Genomic DNA, 9,510 nt, shown 5'->3' on the forward strand with positions numbered 1-9,510 from the left:
AGCTCCCACACTGATTCCAGCAGCCCTGAAATCATGGCCCGGATCTCCTCAGCCCCGCGCGTCCGCCGCCTACAGTGCTTTGCCAGTTCACCTGGGCTGATGCTGGCCATGAGCTGTGCCTCAGTGGGAGCCTGTCCACCATGTCTGTTTTTCCACTCCCCTCTCTTGGCCGCCTTAAGTTCTTTCACATCCTCCTGATCCCACTCAAAGATACAGGAGGAAAGTTTAGAACAAAAGGTACCATAGAGAGGGTGGTGCTCTGTAGTAAGGCCGCAGTTGAATCTTCTCATAAAATGGAAGATATCTAGCCTTACGATACACTTCCATGGCCGAAAAAGATTTAGCACCGCAGGTGCACCTGTGGATAGGGAAAATAAATAATCAGAAAGCATGCATTTGATTTATTTCAACATACTTTTCAGTCATTATAATTAATTACAATTACATTGATGGTAATAATAATACTAATTACCTCCAATAGGGAAAGGGGATTTTTTTTACACCACTATTAACTTTTGTAAAATATATTGCAATGCACATTTGTGACCCTGGACCACAAAACCAATCATAAGTCGCACAGTAATATTTGTAGCAATAGCCAACAATACATTGTATGGGTCAAAATTATTGATTTTTTTAAATGCCAAAAATCATTAGGATATTAAGTAAAGATCATGTTCCATGAGGATATTTTGTAAATTTCCTACCATAAATATATAAAACATTTATTTTTGTGAGTGGATATGCATTGCTAAGTACTTCATTTAGGCAACTTTAAAGGCGATTTTCTCAATATTTAGATTTTTTTGCACCCTCAGATTCCAGATTTTCAAATAGTTATATCTGGGCCAAATATTGTCCTATCCTAACAAACCATACATCAAATGGAAAGATTATTTACTCAGAATAAGCTTGCCTTTCAGATGATGTCTACATCTTAATTTAAAAAAACTGACCATTAAGACTTGGTTTTGTGGTCCAGGGTCTTTATCCACATTTGATAAAGTTAGTAATCTGAAAATCCCACCTGACTGACTGCAGCAATCCCAGTCAACATAAATGACCTCCGGCTCTGGCTCGCCAGCATTCTGGTAGCGTCTGACGACGCCCTGGCACAGCTCCTCCAGTTCTGCACCTTCAGCTGTTGTCAAAACACTGTTCAGAACCTGGCCGAGCTCATTGCCAATGTTGGTCATCCATGCAGCCGTGTCCCCAATGCCACCAGCCAGCTTTTTGGTGATATGAAAAACAAGCATAAGAAAACATAAAGACATAATGACACTTAATTATACATTTTCTTCTTTTTGTTATGGTTCATTACAGCATATATAACACAAATGCACACATTTTCATCATTATGATGAAATTAAATCTATTCCAATTACTTAACATGGATGGCTGAAAATAAAACTCATGCTCAATCCTTCATGTACTGTACCTTCTTAGTAGAATCCATCTTTAGGATTCAGCCATAGGTGGAGGTAATCACCCCCTTCATCTCGTCCACATGGCTGAGGATGTTATTGGAGTGGACAGTCTCAAACCACTGGGCGAGTGGAAGCGGCCTGAAGGGTGCAGGTGCAGAAAAGGAAGGTGCCATTGCAGATTGGACCAGGGCAACCTTTCTCAAATGATGCTCACAGTCAGAGAGGTACTGGATGGTCCGTCGTGCCCACTCCTCACTGTGGACTTCCTCTACTGCTGACTGGAGGTAGGAGGAACTGTTGCCGCTGGTCCTTGGCCTGAGGAAGGTCACACATGTCCTGTCCAGGGCTAGCTGAGTGGTCAGCACTGCTGGAAACAGTGTCCTGTTTGCCACATCCAGTTGTAAAAGGATGTCCTGGCTCCATGGGCATACTGGCAACCTGCATACACTGCAGCGTGGATAGTCTCCACCCACCAGGTAGTAGCGGCTATCCATGTCGATCACCTCCCTGACCTTCGGGCAGATCCCTGAATGGTGCATCTTACGGCCACACTGTGGACATTTAAGAGGAGTGCCCCACATCCTCATTGGTGCCCACAAGAACATCCTCTGGCGGAAGTACCACCCGGGCTCAGGAGGAGACAGCTTGGGCTGCATCGGTGGATAAAACCAGTTCTCCTGGATCTTCTGCCTCAGCTGTCCTGTGGGCTCATAGAGGCACTTGGCAATCCACACCCAATCTGCTGGCTGGAGGACTCTCTTGAACTGACTGGGAAGAAAGCTTTCCCAATCAGTAACAGCCTGAGGCAGAGGTGGTGTGGTCAGTGAGGGTGCTGGATGTGAGGATGGAGTGGGCTGCAGGGACGGAGTGGGCCGTGGTGGTGAGGGCTGTGGAGCTGGAAATTGGCGTGAGGATGGAGATGGCCGCCGGGATGGAGTGGGCCGTGGTGGTGGTGGTGAGGGCTGTAGAATTGGAGAGTGGTGTGGAGATGGAGTGGGCCACAGGAACGGAGTGGGCCGTGTGGACGGAGTGGGCCATGGGGATGGAGTAGGCCGTGATGGTGGTGAGGGCTGTAGAGCTGGAGAGTGGCGTGGGGATGGAGTGGGCTGCGGGGATGGAGACACTGATGCTGGCAGTGGAGACGGCAAGTGCTGCGGAGGTGGCGCCAGCTGTGGAGATGGTGTGGGACTTTTTGAAGGGCTGACATGTGGAGCCAACAGGGCCCCATAATGGTTGGACTCAATGTGTTGGAGGAGTCCAACAGCACCCTGGACCCACAGGTGTCACACCTCTCTTCAGCGTGGTGGTCAGAGAGGTGCTCGGAGAACTTCTCTGCCTCCACAACCACACTACACAGAGAAAACTTCACCCACTGTTCTCCCTGTGATGTCCCTGCCTCCTCTGAGCTTATCAGAGCCTTATCTGCCTTATCTGTTGACTAGGAGAAAACAAAAATTAGGAACAAAAGAAGGCCATACTATTCATGTTAAATAATTTCACTAATTATTCTGCAGAACTGTGCACTCTGATAACAGATCAGGGGATGGTCCATAAAATAGTCTATTACATGATACAGGGACTTATCATGCCTTTGATATATTATATCATATACCTACCTTATGGAACCCACAAGTGCACACTATATGCCTGCCAAACAGGTCCACTTATTCCCCCTTTGCAGGGGACAGGCATCAATCTGCTCCAGGGCTTCCTTACATTTTCTGCTTCCAGGCCTTTTGCCTGTACTGAACTGGAAGGTGCCCTGGGCATACCTATAGCAGACGTCATTCCAATAGGCGGAGGATTTGCCTGTTTTGGTCATATCTGAAAAATATTGTGGAACAAATCAATGTAGTTGAGCATTTCTTGGCAGTGTCTTTTGGCTATGTTAATATAGCAACAATAGAATTGTTAAACTGTTTTTGCCTTAGGGCAATAGGCCTATCATGCTAAAGTGTGGATGCATATTAGAACCATATGGTGCATTCAAGTCCTCCTATGTAAAAAAAAAAAAAAACTAATAACATTTTCTAATGCATATGTTGGCACACCCACAGAAAAAAATACTATAGTAATTTATAGTAAATACTACAGTGTTTTTGAACCATACTATAGTAAATTGTAGTATTCTGTATATATTATAATATAATATACCATATAAATTGTAGTATTAACTATAGTGAACTGATAAACTGTAATGGTAACACTTTAGGTTAATTAGTTAACATTAGTTAACTACATTAGTTAACATGAATTAATAATGAACTGCACTTATACAGGATTTATTAATCTTCGGTAATGTTATTCAACATTCAACATTTACTAATACTTATTACTATTAATACTTATTTACTATTAAAATCTTGTTAACTGTGAAATAACATGAACAAACAACGAACAACTGTATTTTCATTAACTAACATTAACGAAGATTAGTAAATACAGTAACAAATGTATTGCTCATGGTTAGTTCAGGTTAGTTAATACATTAACTAATGTTTAACTAATGAACCTTATTGTAAAGTGTTACCACTGTAATAAATACTGTAGTATAGTTTAGTTTTTACTACAATAAACTGTAGTGTATTGTAGTATAATATACCCTGTTGTAGAAAACTTAGTACAGTATTGGGTGAAGTAATTTGTTTATATTACTATAGTTGTTATATTACCACAGCAACTGTAAAATTACCACAAAATTACCACAACAAATTAATTCAAATACTTTACTATAGTATGGTTCAAAAACACTATAGTATTTACTATAAATTACTATAGTATTTTTTTCTTTAACACATTGTTGCCCTGAGGCAACAAACCAACATCTGGATCTGGGGTGGGGGGTCGACACATTTTATGATGGATATATTATCAGGGATCCCCAAGAAAATATTAAAAAATTATTTCCCCCCCAAAAAATAAAATGACGTGCCATAGAGGGTTAACTAGCGTTAGTTAGCACTAACTGTCACACGTCAATGTTAAGTTAACTTGCCTTAAGTGTACCGAACCAAATAATCTTTATTCCAAATCATGAATTAATGTTTAAACAAATAGGTTAACAAGAATTTGTAATTTGATAACGCTTACCTTGAATCTCCCGATAGCAGGCGATGTCCCGTGAGTTGCAAACAGCGGGAATGTCACGATAACCAATCAGCCAATCAGCCAATCAGCCAATCAGCGGCGAGATTGGCCTGCATGTCAACTCGATTGCTGATTGGCTCTTTTTCGGTAGGACTTGATTGGCTCGTTTTTGCCCCATCAGTTCAGAGTTTTCGGATGTGCATTAGGACCTGTTTGGATTTAGTTTGGAGGTGTTTGCACCTCGTTCGAACTTTCGTTCGGAAGTGTTCTGTTGAAAATGGTTATGGTTTCAGAATAGCATTTTGGTAGCTTTACCTCAAATAGGAACAGAACGTGTTCATAAATAAAACAGTTTTAGCAGAGGACGGTTTCGAGCCATCGACCTCTGGGTTATGGGCCCAGCACGCTTCCGCTGCGCCACTCTTCTTGCTGTAAGCAATCTTCCATTCACAGGTGTTTTTAAAATGACTTGTGTTTAGGCATACATTAAATGCTCCGCTGTCACAGATGAGATCTGTTGAAAATGGTTATGGTTTCAGAATAGCGTTTTGGTAGCTTTACCTCAAGTAGGAACAGAACGTGTTTATAAATAAAACAGTTTTAGCAGTTGGTGGTTTCAATCCATCGACCTCTGCTTTAAACCACCCCAGACAGGACTCGAACCCACAACCTCTGGCTTAGGAGGCCAGTGCCTTATCCATCAGGCCGGTGGGACTGCTAAGCTTCAGTGCTCACATGCCCTCATGCCCTCATTTCTTCTGCTTCAGTGACAACAATAGGCTTGGTAATTAAACAAGGCAAGCACAGTAATGGTTCATGGATTATAGTCAAAATTATTATGACTTTAGAATAGCGTTGTGGTAGCTTTTCTTTGAGTAGGTTCTGGACATGAATATAAAGAAAATAGTCATAGCAGAGGATGGTTTCAATCCATCGACCTCTGGGTTATGGGCCCCGCACGCTTCCACTGCGCCACTCTGCTTGCTGTAAACAGTCATTACTTCTGCCCCCATTACTTCTGCTTCAGTGATAACAGTAGGCTTGGTGGGTAAACAAGGCAAGCACAGTAATGGTTTATGGATTCAGCGCAGTGTTTTGGTAGCTTTCCTTTGAGTAGGAACAGGACATGTATATAAATAAAACAGATTTAGCAGAGGATGGTTTCGATCCAATGACCTCTGGGTTATGGGCCCAGCACGCTTCCCTGTGCCACACAAATTTGTGTGGCTATGTTTAAATGAAAATGAAAAGAGGCAGATTGGTGTTTTATAACATGTTTTGTATAACATGTTGCTGGCAGTTATACATACAGAGATAACCGGAGTAGCCAGAGCGAGCCGAGTGATGTTATTGAGATTGCTGCTGTTGCATTTTGCAGATAATGTAGAATTACCAAACTTTGTGTACTTGGTATTGAGAAATGCCCCACTCACCTGTTCACCACTCATTTTTGTTAGCTGTAAACTCCTTGTAAACTTATTTTCTATACATGATTATTTGGTTTTATATATAACTATATATGTCTTGAAATGTGTTTTGATGTATGTTTCTATCTTTTATTTCCCCTGTTCCACTGTATTTTATTTGTATGTTCTTGTAAAGCACTTTGAGATGCAACTTTTAAAGGCGCTATAAAACAAAGTTTATTATTATTATTATTATAAATGCATGTTTCAGGGCTTCTCTCGAGAGACTAGGGTAAATTGACCCATAGCAAAGCGCCATCTGCTGTTTTGGAAGAGGAAGTTGCACAACTGCATTTGTGAGAAAATCTGCCTGCACACATTTGTGAGAAAATCAAGCTGAGAGATCTCATAAAAAGACAAGTGTCTTACAATCGTAACAGACAGGTGTGCGTTTGTATGCACTAAATTTGGTATTTGTTCAAAGATTACATGCCACTTGTAGGATGGTTTGTATTTATTTGTGAAATATGGTGTAGGCACATTTATTTATATTTGTAAAACACAATACATTTATTTGTTACTCCTCTGCGTTTTCGCTCAAACTGACCTTTGTTTTTGCACATCACTTTCTGTTTGTTTGCGAGTCGAGTTTTCCTTTGAAAAGCAGATCGTGTTTGTTTGTAAAATGCTGGATTTGTTTAATTATGGCACAATATTAACTCCATAATAAAGTCACAAGACCCATGTATAATGAACAAATGATAAATGTACGTTTTGTATTAAATATACAGACAAGTAGGTATAATACATTTTACTGACTTTGTTGAACCTATTGCATTACTGTAGTCAATCAGGACTTTGTAACAGCATTTCATCTGAATTAAATTCTCTCCTTGTATTATTCACAACTCCACACATGCACTTCATACCGCAGCTTTTTTAACCAATGTCATCCAGAGTCTGCAGATGGAGTCAAGCCACAGAAAATAATTAAATATTCTTGTTTTAAATTCCTGCAACAGCAAGTGTGATATGCTGCAACGTGGGATTGATTGTTGGCTTCTAAATCCTCACTTCAGTGGCCTTCATGTTTGCTTACATATAATAGTTTGCTGATGAATTTTTTATTGTAATGTCTTAAGACAGACAAACAAAGGAGATCTTCTTTGAAAGCTTTAACGCAGAACAACAGGCACAGCAGCCTACGCAGCACTTATATTTTCTCATTCGGCACTTCCTGTACTCCCTGCATTAACCCCGTAAATGCTGGTGCTAAAGAAAACAGAAAATCACAACTATTACAAACAGACTGCTGCACTACATTATTGTTATTTTTTGCGCATTTGGGTCAGTTCAGGGCTGTGACCAGTTTGCACTCAAATCTGGTACTGGCCACTTTTAAAATATATTGTGAAGAGCCAAACAAAATAAATGTATCTGAAAAATAAATATAAATCGAGCTGAATGTAGGCTTGCAGTGCCTAAAGTCCCATAAAGACACCACTTTTAAACTGTGCAGGAACTAAATGAAGTATCGTTGTGTTGCCTTACAACCTTTTGAAAGACAGTGTGAGTCAGATTCCCAAATGTAATATCTAAAAAGGTACTTGCTTCCCCTTACAAAAAAAGAAGTTTATTCGACTCTGCTATTATTAAACTTCTTTTAAACTAACAATAAGAAAGTATACTTTCAGCCTACTTTTTATGTACTTCTCAAAAATGTGCTTAAATTAATGACAGAAATGTCATTTTTGTGTGAACTAACCCTTTAAGTGTACTTGACTTATACTGACAGAAAAGTCTAAGGGCCCTATTTTAACGATCTAAGCACATGGTCTAAAGCGCATGGCGCAAGACCTCCAAATCCACTTTTGCTAGTTTGTGGTCGCCCGGCGCATGTTCTAAAAGGGTTGTCCCTATTCTCTTAATGAATAATGGGTGTGTTTTGGGTGTGTAACATGCAATAAACCAATCAGAGTCTCATCTCCCATTCCCTTTAAGCGGCATGCAGATTCGCTATTTACATGGTGGAATTTGCAAGCGGAAAAACTGAATGCGTCTATAGTGAGGAAACGATCTGCTCGTGCATGAGGTTAAAGCGCATGAACAGACCATCTCTGGGACAAGATGGATTCCTCCAAAGCATTTTTATCTTTATGCACACAATAATAATCTTTTACATTGTAATTCTTTTATTTTTAATATTTGGCATGTTTGTGTGCTGCTGTGCATCCCTGTGTGTGTAATAAGCAGAATGCACGCACGTTGTGCACCCGCATATAGGCACATATTACTAACGCGCCCTTTAAATAACAAAACAAATATTGTTGGTCAATGGCGCAGTCTATTTCAGTTGTTTTATTTTATTATTCTATTTTCATGCACATGTTCACATAACACATACAAAATTCCATGAAATGTTTTAAACCGGCTGTGCTCTGTATAAGCTAAAAACCATCATACAAAGCTATAGTTGTAATGAGAGAGTCTATATAAAGTCTATATAAAAATGTACTACCAGTTTGTGTCATTCTTTATATCTTAGTTCATACTTACATTGAAAGTTCAACATTTTAACCTTTAAATGTTGAAAGGATCTAAAATACAGAATCCTTATAAAATCTCTGCTTAATGTTATAGCTTTCAGTAAAATGCGTTTGAAGGATTCAGTCACTTCAGACACAGTTTCTGGAAACAAGTTTTATATGTCTCGGTCATGTGACCCAGCGAAGTGTTGTGAAAGACATTTTGGTCCAGGACATGTTGCGTAACAGCATGGGATCGAAACTTTTGCCAGGTGTGACGCATCGTGTGACGTAACTCTGAATCTGAAACATTTGGGTACAATCTGAGACAAATTTCTGATAACTGAATGTACTGTACAACAGAATGAGTGTATGATATACTTTACTCTGGGTTCAAAATAAATATTTCATGGATCATCTGCCTCACTGACAGTTTAAATATAAAACTGCAAACACTTTTTATTTTATAATTAAACATTATAACATAATTCATTTTATGAACAGAATTTCTGGTTCAAATGGGCCACAAAGAAATGGACTAAGACTAAATTTAAACACTACACTGTAAAAATGAAAAGACACTATCCTGCACTTCTGATTACATCATAATTTCATCTTACTCTTTGACCATATAAATAGCAGCAACTGCACCAAATTGTATATTTTGCTCAGTTTGGGCCTATGAATAAAATGAAGCATTTTTCCTCCTCAAGTCTGTATATGAAAATGTATATGGCTAAAAGTGGCTTTTCTTCCATCTAACACTGACCAATTTTGTGGAATTATAAGGAATTTACTGCATGGAGCCTGCCTAAAAATAAACCCTGCTGATTTCTGTTTTTTTTTTTTTTCAGAATGGGTGGGAAAATGGCCTTTTTTTCCATTATTTTATTTTATTTTATTTTAGACATGACGCCACGTCTTAACAGCAGCCCTATGAGTCATGTGGTTACGAAACCCGGAAACTGAGCAATTTAGGTCTGGCCAATATAAAGAGGGGGAACCAAGTTACACGCAACGGACCTTTTTTTAAAAAATATTAAGATTACCTACTTTATTTTGTGA

The sequence above is a fragment of the Ctenopharyngodon idella genome, chromosome 9 (genome assembly GCF_019924925.1).
Source record: "Ctenopharyngodon idella isolate HZGC_01 chromosome 9, HZGC01, whole genome shotgun sequence".
NCBI lineage: Eukaryota > Metazoa > Chordata > Actinopteri > Cypriniformes > Xenocyprididae > Ctenopharyngodon > Ctenopharyngodon idella.